This window comes from Equus asinus, chromosome 6 (genome assembly GCF_041296235.1).
Source record: "Equus asinus isolate D_3611 breed Donkey chromosome 6, EquAss-T2T_v2, whole genome shotgun sequence".
NCBI lineage: Eukaryota > Metazoa > Chordata > Mammalia > Perissodactyla > Equidae > Equus > Equus asinus.
In genome coordinates, this window is record NC_091795.1 from 62,130,388 (window position 1) to 62,148,612 (window position 18,225).

The 18,225-nt window shown below is 41.2% G+C and overlaps 1 long non-coding RNA gene across 3 annotated transcripts in view; it reads left to right on the plus strand.

The window, feature by feature from the left end:
* The window catches only part of LOC139045530 (uncharacterized), a 90,406-nt gene that overhangs the window by 15,172 nt on the left and 57,009 nt on the right, over positions 1–18,225 (plus strand). The window contains exon 2 of one of the 3 annotated variants that reach the window (XR_011504039.1): positions 15,953–16,202. The exons of 1 other annotated variant lie outside the window; for it this stretch is intronic. This is a non-coding gene — a long non-coding RNA (uncharacterized lncRNA). Of the gene's footprint in view, positions 1–15,952; positions 16,203–18,225 lie in introns of those variants that run through there. One more of the 3 variants, XR_011504041.1, reaches the window with a different exon arrangement.

An 18,225-nucleotide genomic window follows, 5' to 3' on the forward strand; every position in this document is an offset into this window, starting at 1 on the left:
CTAAATGTATAAGGCATAGGTATGTGGGTTATTTCTTTACAAGACAAAGGAAAGATCATGAAAAAAATTGTTAAAATGGTAGCAGTGTAGTTGGGGTCTGGTTATTGGGTGGTCCTATAACTTTAGATAAGAAATCAGATCAGATTAAGTCAGGAGGTCCTATGCTTCTCGGAGGATGATATAGATCAGTCTGTAGGGCAGGACGCCTTGGGCTTCTCTCCCTGGGGCAGCCTTGATCCTCATCACCAGTACTCAGTGGCATTCAGTAGGTGATCATAGATGTTTTGGAAGTGAAGTAATAAATGAACCTTGTGTTTTCTAGCCACCTTGTCAAGGGAGAAGTCTATTTAGGGGCAGTGATGAGCTGTAGGTCAACAGTTTAGTGAATAGTCAGGACACCAATGATGCCCCAGGTAACATTGGTGTTCCTTTCCCTTCCTTTAGGGACTTTCCACTTTTCTCCCTTACTCTTGTGATCCAAATAGAGCTTCCCAGGCCACTGTGGGGCAAGTCCATGATGCAAGCTGGGACAGGCAATGAAATTCTCTAGGTTTTTTCTTCCAATAGCTGAGTAATAGATAGCAGTTCTTTCCTCTCTGATGGTATTAATATTAAGGTATGCACACAAGTCATTCCCAATGACTTGGAGAATGTAGCCATCTCTAGAGAGAGTCTTGGAAGGATCAGGTACCTAGTTCTAGCAAGATCTAGCCATCCCTGTCCTTTCAACGGTTTGCTTATCTAAGCAAGTACATTCCCCTTTGGCCAAGACTAGTTCAAGTTTAGAGGCAGAGCTCAGCTTCTCTACCACTGTTGGTCCTCTTTCTCCACCCTTTCCCAACACAGCCTCTCCTCTAAAAACTACTTGAACAAATAATAAAGAATATCTGTGAGATAATAAAAAAATATATATATTAGTCTCTGCCTCCAGGTCCTGGCACAGAACTCCTAAAACCCTTGTAATTTCCTAAGTGATAAGAGCACTAGGGGCACCTTTTGTTCTAATATTTGGTCTTTGACCCTGGTTCCTGACACAGAGTTCTAAATCCCTTGGAATTTCCTGGGTGATAGTAGTGTCTTTTGTTCTAATGAAGTGACTCTGGATGGGTTCCTGGATGGCTCCTGAATCGCTCCTGAATGGGGGCTGGGTGCCAGAACAACCAAGCCATGATTAGAAGCTTGGAATTTTCGGCCCCACCTCTCATTCTCCAGAGAAGGGAAAGGGGCTGGAAGTGGAGTTAATGATCCATCTTGCCTACGTGATGAAGGCTCCATAAAAATCCCAAAAGTACAGGGTTCTGACGGCTTTCAGGTTGATGAGCACAACCATGTATGGGGAGGGTGATGCCCTCCAACTCCACAGGGACAGAAGCTCCTGTAGTTGGGACCCTCCCAGACCTCCCCCTATATATTTCTTCATCTCATTGTTCATCTGTATCCTTTATCATATCCTTTAGTAGACTGGTAAACATAAGTAAGTGTTTCCCTGAGTTCTGTGAGCCACTCCAGCAAACAATCAAAACCAAGGGGGAGGAGGTCATGGGAACCTCCGATTTGTAGCCAAATCAGACAAAAGTTGTGGGTAACCTGGAGACCTACTACCTGCAACTGGCATCTGAAGTGGGGAGCAGTCTCGTGGTGGGACTAAGCTCTTAACCTGTGGGATCTGATGTTATCTCCAGGTAGACAGTGTCAGAACTGAGTTAAATGGTAGGACACCCAGCTGGTGTTGCAGAATTGTTTGGTGTGGGGGGACAAACCTCCACACATCCGGTGTCAGAAATATTGTGTGTGTGGTAATTGTGTGAGAGTAAAGGAGAAACCCTGGAGGAAAACCTGGGTTTTTTTCTTAATACAGTATTCATTTGGAAGATTCCAGTTTTAAGATGACAGAATAAAGATCTGCCCTCCCTATTCTCTCAAAAATTGCCGTAAAACAACAAGAACAAAAAATAAGAAACATAGAGTTTATCTTTAGTAAAACTAGGAGACAATTGTGACTCTGAACCAAAAAGGAGGAAGGTCAAACGAAAATTCCCGCCCAGGGCATGTTAATCAGAAGGAGCTGACTCACTCTGCCCAGCTGCAGGAAGGCTCAGGAACTGGTGGCACCAAATACCTGGAAGGGAGAGGTGAGGCAAGGGAGTGAAATGAGGACTGTTTAAGAGTGTGTAAGGAACCACTAGACCTCTAGGTTCCCACCCACACTATGAGGGGGCTACCTTTCCCCCACCCTCAAAGATGAGAGTAGAGTCTCTGGAGAAGCTGATCTAGAAAGTCTCAGGAAGGGGCCTGCCCATTGCATAGTGGTTAAGTTCATATGCTCCGCATCAGTGGCCCGGGGGTTCACAGGTTCAGATCCTGGGCATAGACCTACGCACCGCTCATCAAGCCATGCTGTGGTGGCATCCCACATAGAGGAACTAAAAGGACTTATAACTAGGATACACAACTATGTACTGGGGCTTTAGGGAGGAAAATAAAAAGAAGAAGATTGGCAACAGATGCTAGCTCAGGGCCCATCTTCCTCACCAAAAATTAAACAAAAAAAAAAGTCTCAAGTACAGAAGAGAGCCAGTAGTGAGGTGCTAGAGTCTGAAAGGGGAGTGAGGACTTCAGTGCCAGGTTTTAAGCACACTCCCTCCCTCCCCTCTTCCCATAGGAGATGGAGGATCCTTCTCTGAGGAAACTGAACACCATCAGAGAAGAGACCTAACTATAGCAACACTTAGGGATACCAAATGAAAAAGTTGGCCACCTGCTTATATTACAGTTCACCAGAACACAAGCCCACTCTCCCATAAACAGCTTCATTTTAAGTTATAAGTGGATGGACAAAGATCACTGGAGATCTGAGGAACACCTCCAATATGGAAATTAGAAACCAGAACAAGAAAAATAACAACCACAAAAACTCAGAAGGAAAAAAAGCTTTCAGGGAGAGAAAAAATCATTCCAAAGGATTAGGAAAAAGAATAACACTGGATTTCTTAATGATAATACTGACAGTTAGACGCTAATGAAGTAATGCCATTTAAAAGTCTGAATAAAAGTTATTTTCAATCTAGAATTCTATAGACAACCACCCAAACCATTGGTTATGTGTGAGGATGATATATACATTTTCATCCTTGTAAAAATCTCAAAAACACGTTCCTTTCACATTTCCTTTCTCAAGAAACTACTGGATGATATGTTCCACCAAACAAGAAAATAAACTAAGAACACAGTGGATCCAGGGAACAGGGATCCAACACAGGATAGAAGCAAAGGGCATCTCCAGGATGATGGCAAAAGGGAGTACCAGAAGACCAACACTGACTATGCTGTGTGGTAGACCTAGCAGTAACCCATATAAATTAAGTGGAATGGAGGGCTCGAGGAAGGATGCTGTCAGGGGGAACCTATTAGATTACCTAATAGGTTTGGTCATGTGAAAATTTTTAGTGAGCAGCGTTTTCTAGAGCTATGGGTGGGTGTGGGAACACTTACAATTGGTTCAATGAAATCTAAGGAAATGAAAAAACAGAGCAGTTTTTAACTTCAAGAGAAAGTGAAAATAAACAAGAAAGAAAATGCAGTCACCATACACTTCTTGATTCATCAACAGGTATTACCTACAATCATATTAACAATGAATATGGGTTTAACCAAAAAATATGATACAACTATGTTGCGAGGTTAGAGGGAGCGGGCAGGGGAAAAGTCAGAGCACTAATCGCCTCATGCCTACAATAAAAGGAAATCAATAGATAATATCTAACCTGATGAATAGAGAGAATCACATTCTTGGAGGCAAATAGAAACAGCTATAAAAGCTGGAAATGATTGTCTCTGGATAATAGGATGGTGGGGGTGGGACAGAGCTGTGAAAATAATGCTATTTTTTGTTATAAGCCTTTGACACTATTTGACCTTTTAAATTATGTACAGATATTGCTTTTTTTTGTTTTGTTGTTGTTGTGGTTGTTGTTGTTGTTGTTTGAGGAAAATTAGCCCTGAGCTAACTGCTGCCAATCCTCCTGTTTTTGCTGAGGAAGACTGGCCCTGAGCTAACATCCATGCCCATCTTCCTCTACTTTGTATGTGGGACACCTACCACAGCATGGCTTTTGCCAAGCAGTGCCATGTCTGCACCCGGCATCCGAACTGGCAAACCCCAGGCCGCCGAAGCAGAACATGCGCACTTAACCACTGTGCCACCAGGCTGGCCCCCAGATATTGCTTTGATAAGTAAAAATTAGTTTAAAAATATCATATTGAAGGAGCACTAAATTATCAGCCGACTTGGTCGCCCACATGTGTCGTTACAGTTCTGCTCTTATGCTTGGAGGCTTGAAGATGTGGTCAGAGAGTGGGTCAGGGGACAGGTTATGAAGTGCCTTGTGTGCCGAGCCAAAGAGGTGAGATTTTATTGGACTGGGGATGGAGAGCCTTTAGTGATCTGAAACAATGGAATAATAGAGTCAGACACGCTCTCTGAGCATTGGTTTCCAAGACCAGGTTGGCCTAGGGAGGACTATTCCGCCACTTTTTTCCCCTCAACATTTTATTATGAAAAATTTCAAATGTTTTACTAGTTCCTAGTTTTAAACTTCTATTTTTTATTTTCCTAGGATTTATTATATATTATTAAATAATTATAAATTATTTACATTTACTGAGAAAATTTTTCAGAAAAATTGTTATATAGTGAGCATCCGTATAACTGCCTAGATTCTACGATCATTTTACTATATTTGCCTTCTCACATAATGATCCATCTATCTATCCCTCTGTCCATCCATCTATCCATCTGATATTTTTTATACATTGACAGACGTCAATATATGTCATCTCTAAACACTTCGGCATGTCTATCATTTATTAGAGGTTTTTTCTTTTACAGTTTTTTTTGGTAAAATCTGCACAACAATGGAATTCACAAATCTGTAGCATACCATTCCAGAATTTTGTCAAAAGCCTATGCCTGTATAACCCACCCTCTTTTCAATATGTGGAACATTATCATCACTCCAAAATGTTCCCTCATTATTCTGCCACTTTTTAGTTTCTTTGCAACAGTAAAGTCCCAACAGGGCTGGGTGCTGACACTGAAGCCATTGCAAGAATGTAGGGAGGAGGAGGTGTGGGATTTGGGAGTAGGGCTGTCAACACAGCTCCTTTCCTTGATGGGGATTCCAGGAAAACCAGAGACAGTGACAGAGTATGAGAGGTATATCTTGGTTAAAGATACTGGATAAAGCTTTAAAATCTACTGGTTGGCAAAGCCTACACTAGATGACCTCAGACATCCCTTCCAGCTCTGATGCTCCGTCTTCGTTTCTGGGATTTGGAAAGCCGACTGTTTTCAATGAATTTCACAAGCACTTATTAAGTATACAACTGTAACAGGCCCTGAAAGGCTCACAGCATATTAGCTACTACTAATGCCATCTGTTGATGGGCAGAGTTTTTGCTCTAGCTTGGGCTTTGATTATATCTGTCTGATTTTGTAAGGCAGAAGTTGGTAAGGTGAAGAGCTTCTTTAATAACCATCCTTGCCATCTGGGGATGGCACCTCTTACTCACCTTCCTTAAAAATTCCACAGTGAAGAGGGTGGCCCCGTGGCCGAGTGGTTAAGTTCGCGTACTCCGCTGCAGGCGGCCCAGTGTTTCGTTGGTTCAAATCCTGGGAGTGGACATGGCACTGCTCATCAGACTACGCTGAGGCAGCATCCCACATGCCACAACTAGAAGGACCCACAAGGAAGAATATGCAACTATATACCGGGGGGCTTTGGGGAGAAAAAGGAAAAAAATAAAATCTTTAAAAAAAAAATTCCACAGTGAATAATCATCCTGTCATGACCAGTGATGGGCATTTGTAAGACTGCTGGCTAGAGTTAGAGTTTCAAGCGTGCAACTTTTCTCACTGTGAACCAAAGTGACCTCAGGACCTGTAATCTTGTGTCCCACTTAACCAGACATGACTTTAATAAACACTCAGTAAAAACTGTTTGGTAGTATTCAATCAGAACTCTGGCACTTCTATAAAACTTCAGAATATGTTTAGGATGGTGAAGATCAGAAGTAACTTCCTAAGCAATAAAGAAAAGACCCCATCAGTCAGGCAGTGGCTTCTGAGCTACTAACTACATCCCCTCGCCCGGGGCTGGGCCCCAGGGGGGATTCAGAATGACTCTACTTTCAAAGAGAAGACAGAACTCACACCAACTAGGCAAATACCCAAGTGCTCAGCTGTGTACTAAAGTCCCTCCTCAGGGCTAGGGCAGGTCCCCCCTGCTACAGACCCTGCTCTTTCTCTATCACAATGTTCACACTTCCACTTACTTCCTTAGCGTCAGTCTCACTGCCAGACTGTGAGTAAAGATCTGCCTGCTTCACTGATGCATTCTCAGGACCTAGGCCAGTTCCTGGCACAGACCAGGTCCCCAGTAGATGTTGAGTAAATGCACGGAAGTTATAAAAAGACATTTCTATTAAATAAAATGGTTTGAAAATGCACGTTGAGTCAGGTTAGGTTTTTCAAGGTCTTTCCTTTACAACACAGGCATGCTATTCTCCGAAAGCCTTCTTTGATCCCTGACAGCAGCCTCATCCCCACAAAGTCTGGTCCCACTTCTGTGCCTTGACCCTATTATATCTTAAGCATCTTTTATGCTATTTATCACTCTCTACTGTATATTTTTTTGTTTTCTTGACTGTATCCCCCACCAGACAGAGTGCACCTTGAGAGAAAGATCCCTTCATCTTTGCATCCTAGAGTCAAGAGGTTGTGGTTGAATAAATAAGCTTCCTTTCCTGAAGTTACTAAAGCTGAACACATTTATTAAACATGCTGTAGACAGGATTAACCGGCAGCAGAGTTTATAGTATTTTGATGAGATTTCTCTCAATGAATATTTGTTGAAAACTATTAAAGATAAATTATTAATCTATTGTAATTAGTGTTTCCCAAAGGCCTCTAAGAGCTCATTTCCCGTTCTGAGTAAACTCCACCGTCTTCCAAGATCTAAGCCTTATTTCCCAGGAAAATGAGGCAGATTCTCTCTGATGGCAGATCGAACAGTGGTGGTGAGTCTCATTGAGAGGATTATTTTCCTTCTCTTTGGTAGAGAAAATTATCAAGATCTAGGATCTCTGAGGTTGACATACGAAGGCTGATAGTCTAGAACTAGTCTTAGAAAATGGTAATTCCCAGGGGAGTAATTATTTAACTGGAAAAGTAGATGCTTAAGTTACATAAGAACATCAAAAAACAAAAAAAGAGTAGGTTATACCAAGGCAAATGGAATTTGACGCTACTGAAAGCCAAGGAATAAACACTTAATAATTTTACTCTTTTTTAAAAAAATGAAGACCCATAAATCTGCTGTTAAATTGAATAATCTAAGAACAAACTTATAATCTGAGAGTGAACCAGGTCTATCTGACTCCGGGGTCTGTGCTTTCCCCCTCTCTATGTCATAACTCTATGGAGAAACAAGTGGAACACCTTATATGAAAGCACTCTAAGAATGGGTTATAGCCCTTTGATATTATGGTAGAATCTCCTGCCCCTTGGCTGCAGAGGCTTGATGATGAATGTTACTTCTAACTGAGTCGCTGGTGCAATGGAAAGAGCAGGGACTGGTATTCAATTCTCAGCTCTAGGGCTCACTACTCAGCATCTTTGGAAAATTCACTTTAAGTTCAGCAGACCTCCATTTTCCCTCAATGAGCATCACTATGTGCCAAGCTCTAGCTTAAGCACTTTATGGTATTGCCATATTTAACCCTCACATCATATGGATAATAAAAATAGATAGCTTTCTTTTCCAGTTTGGAAACAGGCTTAGAGAAATTAAATAACTTGCTCAAGGTCACCAAGCTCCACTACTCACAGCTTCAGACTCATATCCAATAGTTTACTCACCATCTCCATCTAAATGTCAAATAGGCAACTCAGACTTAACATGTTGAAAAGTGATTTTTTTTATTCACCCATTGCCATCCCTCCTTCCAAGTCATCCACAGTCTAGTAGATGGTACCACCTTTTCTCAGATCAAAACCTGGGAACCATCATTGATTTCTCCTTCTTTCAATGCCCCCTCCCCCACCCCATCAATCCATTAGCTAGTCCTCTGAACTCTGTCTCAAAAATACATTCCTTATTAGCTACTTCTTGCTATCTCTACCACTACCACAACCTAAGCCACGATCATCCTTTGTCTGGGTTCCTGTAATAGCCCAATGCTTCTGATAGTTCCACCTCCCCTAGCCTCCTCCACACCATTCACAGGAGAGATGACAGAGCCCCAGAGCCTGTGTGCTCCTGGCAAGACCCTCATCCTTTCTTCCTACACCAGAGTCGCAGCCTCACTACCACAGTCTACCTGGGAGACCACTGGCACAAGTCCCATCTTGTCCTTTATCCAGATTGCCACAAGACAGAACTGTATCTCCTAGATTTGCATGCCCACACTACTCTGTATATTTTTCTTTTCTTTTCTTTTTTTTTTTGCTTAAGGAAGATTAGCCTTGAGCTAACATCTGTGCCAATCTCCGCCACTTTATATGTGGGTCACTACCACAGCATGGCTGATGAGTGAACCACGCCTGCGGATTGAACCCACAAACCTGGGTCACTGAAGAGGAGTGCACTGAACTTAGCCACTATGCCACAGGGCCAGCCCAGCCCCCTACTCTGTATATTTTCTAATCTGATCCTATCTGCTTCCTCTCCACAACACAAGAAAACTTTCCTTGTGTCCCCTGGAACTCATGGTTCATCATCAGTTCTCTTCACCTTCTTGGCCTAACTGAAAACTAGACATCCCCTGCAGGCACTGCTTCCTTTTCAGTTCTCTCAAGTGGCAGTTGATCTTCCTGCCACATTGTGTGTTCCACTGGGCCTGGAGTTGGGATAGGTAGTCTTCATGCTCCTTAGTGCTGCTTTAAGATGATTGTCCCTCCCTCATCCTAAACCCTCCCCCTCCCAAGTTTGAATTTCTTTACATTACACTAACAATTGCCAACTTTTCTTTTTGCAGTCATCTGCAGGCCCTGGATCATTCACCCTCATTCATTGAAGAGTTTAGCTCCTTTCTCACTGTCACCTTCTCCAAAGATAATCCTGTCTTAATTCTGGGTAATTTTGATGACATACAGATGATCATTCCTATATACTGTCCTCTCCATTCCTATATACCATCCTATACTTTGATCTCTGCTTCTCTCCTCCTTCAGTGGCCTCGTCCTTCACCCTATCTCAGTCATCCCCTCCATGATCATGTCTTGTCACTACCAACAACTGCAACCTATCATGTCAATTTCAAGTAACCCAGTCTCTGAGCCCATCTTCCAACTTTCCCATGCCCTCCCTCTAGTACCCTGTCAGGATTCTACTACCATTTCATCATCCCTCACCTCCTCATGGCCTCACTTCTTTGCTCTCCCACTTTCATTACGTGGTCCCCCCCATGATCACCTTTTGCATATCCATCTGGTCTCTTACTCCTCTCTCCTTTTATTGTACTCACCTGACAAACCCCCAACCCTGATAATGCCAACTTCCCATGTCCTCTGAAACACCATCCACACAGATAAACACAACTGGAAAACATGCTGACTGATTTCACTTTAAATTCTTTACCATCAACCTCAATTAGCCCCTTAGTGCTGCCAGGTAATCCTCCTACCCTTCCTTAATATATTCATTTTCCACATCTTTTAGTTGACTATCTCACGTTTCAAATTTATTCTCCAACATCCAACACCTCTTCCCCTCCTTACTCTCAGCTGAGGATCTTGCTTCATATCTTAGCAAGAAAGCAGAAAGAAGCCATGAAAATAAAAATTCCACATACTCCCACCCTACACCTATCCACTTACCTACGTCTATACCTGCAGACCCCTGCCTGTCCTTCAGTTGTGGATGAATTGTTTACAATCCCAAGACCAACTTCTGTACTTGGGCATCAGATTCCATTGCGCTTTTCCTCTCAAGGACATCCCCTCCCCATCTACTATCATTAATTTTCCCCTCTCAACTGGATGATTTCCTCCACCATACCTTGTTATTTCTCTCATCTTAAAAACAACTGAAACAAAATACCCTCCGGCAACACTCCATTTTTCTCCTCCTCTTTGTAGCAAAACTCCTTAAAAGAGTTTTGTCTTGTCTGTATCTCTCTCCAATTCCTCTCCTTCTCCCCCTCTTTTTGCATTTGTTTATATACTTTCATTTTATCTCTGTATTTAAAAAAATATACAAAAAAGAGAAAAATGGCCAGTTAAATATGGCAGTTCTTATCTGAGCTTTTTAAAAAAGGTGATCAATTTAAGTAAGATGATGATAAGTAAATGTCAATTTTTTTCCCTGAATAGTTGGAATCAAAAAATCATAATATAAGTAATAGCAATAGCTAATACTTGTTAAGGACTTATATATACTAGACCTTTACTAGGTACTTCAGATATGTTATTTCCTTTAATTTTTACAACAACTTTATGAGGAAAGTACTAACATATCCCTTTTTATATATAAGGAAACCAAGGCATAGAGAATTTAAGTAGTCAAACACTATTTTCTCTCAGATGCGCTCCAACCAAGCACTCACCTCCATGCTCCACCAAAGCAGCTCTTGAGAAAGTCACTACTGACTCCATGCTGCTAAGTCCAATGGTCCAATCTTAGACCTCATGGATCTTGACCTTTCTTCAGTGTTTGACACAGTTGCTCACATCCTCTTCCTCAAAACATATCTTTTCACTTGACTTCGAGGACTCTCTTGGTTCTCTTTTTATCTCTATGCCTGTTCTTTCTCAGTCTTCTTTGCTGGTTCTGCCTCAGTTCCATGACCTTTGACTGTTGGAGTGCCCCTGAGGCCCGCGGCTCAGTTATTAGACATTTTCTCTATCTACACTCACTCCCCTGGGATTGTCATCCAGTGTCATGACTCTGAACCAATATAAGCTGGGAACTTCCAATTTATGCTTTAGCTGTACTTCTTCCATGAACTCTAGACCTTTATATATAAAAGCCAGTTGATATCTCCATGTCCATCTAATAAGGATCTCAAACTTGATGTGTCCAAAAACAAATGTCTGACTCTCTGCCTACTCCCACCCCAAATCTGCTCTCCCTACGGGCTTCCCATGGCAGCTCAATGCCTCTAGTGGCTCAGACCAGCAACTTGGGAGTTATTCACGACTATTTTGCTTTCTTTCACATCTGATATCCAATCTCTCAGCAAATCTTGTTGATTCCACCTTCAACATATACCTAGACTATGATGACTTCAACTACTGCCATTCCAGTCCAAACCACCGTTGGTTTCTCCTGGATTATTGTGATAGTCTCCTAATTGGTGACACTATTTCCACCTTTGCCCCTTTCAGTCTCCTCAACAGAGCAGACAAAATGATTCCTTTCAAACCTAGGTCAGACCATACCATTCTCTATTTAAAGCCCTCTAGTGAGCTCCATCTCACGTACTGCACATGCCAACATCCTGACCATGGCCTCAAATACCCTACGTGATGGGAGCATGGCCCCCCTCTCAACCTCTACCACTTCCTCTCCCAATACTCTTTGCCTCCCTCCTCCTACTCCAGTCACATTGGTCTCCTAACACACGTGGCATGTTCCCATCTCCAGAACTTTGTGCTTGCTGTTCCCTTGGCCTCTACTTCTTCACACAGGGCTCCTTTCCTCCCTGCCTTCCGTCCTCTGCTCAAATATCACTCTTAGTGAGGCCCTCCCCAGCCGTCATCTAAAAATTAGTGACATCCTTTCCCTCATCCCAAACTTCCCTTACTTTTTCCTTTGCTCTATTGTTTTCCAGAGCTTTTATCATAATCTGATATATTATGTATTTACTTGTCTGTGTATTTATTGACTGTCTCCCCCTACACTTCATGACAGAGGGACTTTATCTTTTTCACTTCCATATCTCCAGCACATAGAACTGTGCCTGGCACCTAGTATTTGATAAACATTAGTTGGATAAATAATATAGGAATAGTAGCTTTATTACTATAAAATATGTTACTACTAATATTATTATGATAGTTCAGATTTTTCCTCCTTTAGCTGGCTAACTTCTATTCACCCTTCAAGACTCTACTTAGGAATTCCAAATTCCAACGAGCTTTCCCTTCATCTCCAAGGCTGCATTAGTGTCCCTTCTCTGAGTTCCCATGGCAACCTGAGCACGTCTCTATCACAGTCTTGGTCACATGACAATTTCTGTTTACTTGGGGTGTTTCCATGCTGCTGAACTATGAGCGGGGCGTAGTGTCCTTTATCTGAGACTCCCAGGGCCTCGCACAATGTTTGGCATGTGTTGAGTAGCCTATAGATGTTTGAAGGAAGGAAGGAGGGAGGGATTGAGGAAGAAAAGAAAGCAGAAAGGAACAAAGGGAAGAAGGGATGGAAGATAGGCTATGATTTTCATTTCTAATTACAAAAAGAATCCTTTACAAATTCAGTTAACATACTGCAGGAATACTGCAGACTTCCTTTGTAAAAAAAATTGTGGTAAAATACGTAGAACAAAAAACTTATCATCTTAACTGTTCAGTGGCATTAAGTACATCCACATTTTTGTGCAACCATCTCCACCATCCATCTCCAGAACTCTTTTCATCTTGTGAAACTGAATCTCTGTACCTATAAATACTAACTCGCTATTTCTCCTTACCCTAGCCCTTGACAACCACTATTCTACTTTCTGTCTCTAAGAATTTGACTATTCTAGGTACTCCATAAAATTGAAATCACACAGTATTTGTCTTTTTGTGACTGGCTTATTTCACTTAGCATAATGTCCTCAAGGTTCATCCATGTTATAGCATGAGTCAAAATTTAATTCCTTTTTAAGGCTGAATAATATTCTATTGTATGTATAGACCACATTTATTTATCCATTCATCTGTCGATGGACACTTGGGTTGTTTCTACCTTTTAGCTCTTGCATAATGTTGCTATGAACATGGGTGTATGAACATCTGTTCAAGTTCTTGCTTTCACTTCTTTTGATATCTACCCAGAAGTGGAATTGCTGGATCATATGGTAATCTATTTTTAAATTTTGGGGGGAACTGCCATACTATTTCAATAGCAGCTGTACCATTTCACATTCCCACAGCAGTGCATAAGGATTATAATTTCTCCACATCCTCACTAACACTTGTTATTTTTCTTTCTTTCTTTCTTTTCTTTCTTTTTTTTTTTTTGGTAGTAGCCATCCTAATGGGTGTGAGGTGTTGCAGACTTGCTTTTGAAATGTAAGTACACAGGGGCCGGCCTGGTGGTGCAGCAGTTAAGTTCACATATTCCGCTTCGGCGGCCCAGGGTTCGCCAGTTTGGATCCCAGGTGCAGACATGGCACCGCTTGGCAAGCCATGCTGTGGTAGGCATCCCACATAAAAAGTAGAGGAAGATGGGCATGGATGTTAGCTCAGGGCCAGTCTTCCTCAGCAAAAAGAGGAGGATTGGCAGCAGATGTTAGCTCAGGGCTAATCTTCCACCAAAAAAAGTAATAATAAAATAAAATCTAGGTACATTACAAATACATGTAAGCCTCCAACTGTGGGTCTTTAGCCTAAAAGGTAGCCAGTGGTGCTGAGGTGAGCTTCTGGAATTTGTTCACTGGCTGCATAGACACTTGTTTCTCTCTCTGTGTGTGCTCGCTCCTAGCAGAGCCCCACCAACCACTGTTGAGCAGCTTCAGTGGTGTAAATTCTCATGATTCCTAACACCCAGCTGCTTGGCATTAAATACACACTGCGAACCTTGCTCTCTTCTCTTCTCATGGAGCTGTAGTGCATTCTCTGTGCTAGTCCGTGGGCAGTCTCTCTAGATTCCCTGTAGGTCCAGCTTCTCTCTAAGATTCTACATTTCACAGAAGGCAACTAAAGGGGAACTATACAATGTTGACTTGCAGGAAAGAGATACAGAAATGTAATAAGCAATCTGAGGGAGTTATAAAATAAGAGAGTGATGGCAGATTCTGAAGACCCCTTGCAATGCCCGCAACAAAGCGGAGTGAAGGAATACTTGGTGGGTCCCTTCCCCCAACCACATACCCCATCACCCCATCAGCCCTTCACCCCTGGCATCCAGCTCTGTTCTTAGGGAGGTTCGATGTGGATCATTTCCCCCATATTGCAGACAATTCTAAAAATATTTCCAAAAATTTATGTACAAGCTAATGGAAGGGAAGCTATGATTTAAACGTTTTAATTTCACAATTAAGTGTTACTTTGGGCAGGTCTGTAAATCTCACTACACTTGTTTTCTCAGCTATGAAATGAAACTGTTGGACAAGAAGTTTTTAAGGGGCCTGCCAGCTCGAAATAATTTTAATTCCCAAACTTTCAATGATCCAAAAAACATTTCCTTTTAGTTTTAGAAATGTTTTATATTTATATATATATATTTTTTATCTCGGACATTCACCCCATACAGGTTTGCGTCATCTATGTTTAAATAAGTTAGTATTTCCTAAATATAACTCAGGCAGAACAGGTCACTTGGGGTTCTGCTGGCTGAATTTCAAGGAAACAGTAATCAGCCAAGTGGATAATTCACATATGGTCAAGAATTGGAAAGCTCCAACCAGCCTTTAGGAGGCCTGAGAGTCAAAGCAATTCTATCTTATTCTGCCCTCAATGGTAAGCTTATTGATATTGAGTAAATCTCTGAAAACTCAGAATCAGATGTTTGTTGCTGTTTGTTTTCTGCCAGAAAATTGTTAATTTGTGTGTCTGCATTTGCAGAGAGCTGTGACTTCTGTCATCTGCCCTCTTATCCACGACCACCTTCAAATATCTCTTTTCTGAAAGCACACGCAAAAATGTCACTGGACTAAATGTAAATATAAAATGAGGCCTCAGAAACAAACATTATATCAATGCTCTGTGGTACTCAAAGGCTGTATATGCTCACGTATCAGTATCACTCCCTTTTACCAGCTCACTGTCAAATTCACATTGCAAACAATGTAAAAAGAGATGAAATTCAGAATTGTCATCATCTCCCACAGTATTATCATGATTGGAAGGTAATGTACCTGTTATTGTTATGGGCCAGGAGATATTTTAATGGGTTTCACAGCCTATTGAGAATCATTTCAGGGCTCTGAGTCAAGGCAAGTGAAACCTGGAATCATCCAGTTGTTTCTGACCTCCCTTTTAATTGATGTCACCAGGCATTTCTTAGAGAGTAGAGTAATCCACTGCCCACCTGCCAGTCATGTTCATTTGCATCGATTTTTTAAAATTAAAATACTTTTTTATTGAAAATAATCCTTAATACCTATTCATTCACTCATTCTATGTTCTGGGTAAACTTTAAAATAAAGTTAAACATGCTGCCCCTGATTTGCTGTGTATGTTTTGACATACCAGTAGCTGTTAGCACATGCAAAAGAGAATCTTGTAGATAATTCTCAATTTTTAAACACTTTAACACACGCTTTGGTAGCATACAAAGTACAAGATAGATACAAATAAAGTAAATTACTTTAATGATTCTAAAATATGGTTTGCAGTTTCTCTATGTTAAAAGTCCATTTTATTAATTATATCCGTTAAAGTTCAGTTGCAGGAAACAAATCATTGCCTGTGTTAAGCAGAAGAGCATTTGATACAGGGGATCCGGCACTTACAGAATTGTTAGGGAGGCTGATTGGAGGGGGATAAGCTTGGGTTTTTTTTTTTTTTTCCTTGAGGAAGGCTAGCCCTGAGCTAACTACTGCCAGTCCTCCTCTTTTTTTTGCTGAGGAAGCCTGGCCCTGAACTAACATCCGTGCCCATCTTCCTCTACTTTACATGTGGGATGCCTACCACAGCATGGTGTGCCAAGCGGTGCCATGTTCGCACCCGGGATCTGAACAGGCAAACCCCGGGCCACTGTGCCACTGGGCCGGCTCCAGCTTGGTTTTTTCTAATGACCCACAGAACATCACCACTGAACTGTCTCATCAGAGGAGAGCTGCAGTCAGGGAGGTGGGGCGTCAGGAGCCCCCTCTGGAAGTGTTGAGTTTAAGAATGCACTACTGAGACTGTGATCCAGGAATCAGGACGCTGCCACTGCAACTGCCTTTTGACATCTGTGAGGCTACGCTCTGGACACTTGGACACTGTTGCAGAAAACCTCTGTAATTCCATGCCTGTGACTGTCAGCAGCAACAGCGAAGACCACAAGAAGGTAGTACCTACCCCTTCTGCTTTCCAAATCTGCACAATGTACTGAATTGTTGTGATCTATTTCACACTCAGAACCAGCTGCAAGGGAGTATGAGAAGTGCGAGATTTTGTTTTAAACGCAAATAATAATTATTACTGTCATAAGTATCACAAAGGCACAGCACAGAATAGAATGACAATATATAAAAGGGTGATCTGTCTTAGTTTGCAGGGTCAGAGACATTCTTTCCCTGTATTTTTACAACAAATCATACACTCTCTTCCACACCTTGCCTTTTTCACTTAGAATATCTTGGGTATTATTCAATATCAACACACAATGAGCTCTTACATTCTTTTTTTAAGACTGCAAAGCATTCTACAGTATAGATGTACTTAATTTATCTTACCATTTCCCTCTCAGTGGACATTTGAGCAGCATCCAGTCTTTTGCTATCACAAATAACGCTGCATTGAATGGCCTTGTATCCATAGGATAAATTCCTAAAAGTAGAATTGCTCAATGAGCACGTGGTTTGTAATCTTTTAAAGAAAATATATTTTATTCATTAGTTCATTTTTTGAATAGCTAATACATGCAGAGGGTAAAAAGATAAATAAAAAGGAACAAAAAAGTAGATAGTGGAAAGTAAGTTTCCTTCATAATCCATCCAGAGATATTCTATGTATAGACAAACACACAGACACACACATACATATATATACCCATACACAACATATGAATATATAAATTAATATGTGGAATGTCTCTTCTTTGGGCAGACTTTTTTTTTCTGCACTATAGTCTGTGGGGGCCAGGAGAGTTTTACTAAGACATGGAGAGGCCCCAGTTTTCAGTGTACCATTGTGTTGGAAACATCCTTTGTTATCGTCTCATCCTTTCATCTTTATTGTCCATGTATGGGCTTTCACTATGCCTTGTAGTTACTCTGGAGGCAAGGACAGCTATGGATATGGGCTTTCCACAGTCCTTGGTCTCAGATTTTCTAACAAGACCTTCTACACTTTGTGAAGAGCAGTCATCCCGGGGGTCAGTCTTCTCTATAATCTGACAGGTTCCCTTCGCCTCTTTCCTGTTTTGAATCTCCTGTTTCATGTCACCTGTATATTCTTTCTTGCTTTACTCTGTTGATTTCATGGAGTATATTTTCCAGCAGTTTTCTGAAAAAGGGTACATGGAGGGTAAATTTTTTAAGATCTCGGATGTCTGAAAATGGTTGTTTTCTATCTTCCCGCTTGATTGATAAAGTGTTTGGATATAGAATTCTAGATTAGGAATATTTTCCCTTCAGTTTTGAAGGCTTTGCTCCATTGACTTCTAGTTTTAAGTGCTGCTGTTGAGAAAACTGAAGCTCTTCTAATTCCTGCTATGTGACCATTTTTTAGTAGGATTTTCTCTTTGTTCTCAGTGAAATTTCATAATAATATGCCTCTGTGTGAGTCTAATTTTCATCCATTCTCTTGGGCATCCAGTAGGCCCTTTCAATCTGGAAACCCTGAGTATTCTCTTGAATTATTCATTACTTCTTTCTTCCCCTCTGTGATTTAAATGTTGGATCTCCTGACTGGGCTCTACTTTTCTTATCATTTCTCTCCTATTTTCCTTCTTTTGGTCTTTTTGCTCTATTTTCTGGGAAATTTTCCCAACTTTATCTTCCAAAATTTCTATTGAGTTTTTTTTCCATGGCTGTTATCATGTTTTCAATTTCTAAGAGGTCTTTTTTTGTTCTTTGAATTTTTTTCATAGCATTCAGTGTGCAGACTCTTCTCATCTCCCTAAGGATATTAATATAATTTTTAAAAATATGTTTTGTTTTTCCTAAAAAGATTCTCTTCTCTAAGTTGCCTTTTTTTTTGGTTTTTTGTTTATTTGGTATTTTTGCTTATTTGTTTGCTTTGGTCTTTATCTTCCATGTTAGGGTCTCTCCTCAGACGTCTGATAATTCTTAGGTGTCTGTTCATCATTTAAAGCAAGGGACTGATTTTCTGGGGTGTTGGAAATGTTCCATATCGTGTTAGGGATG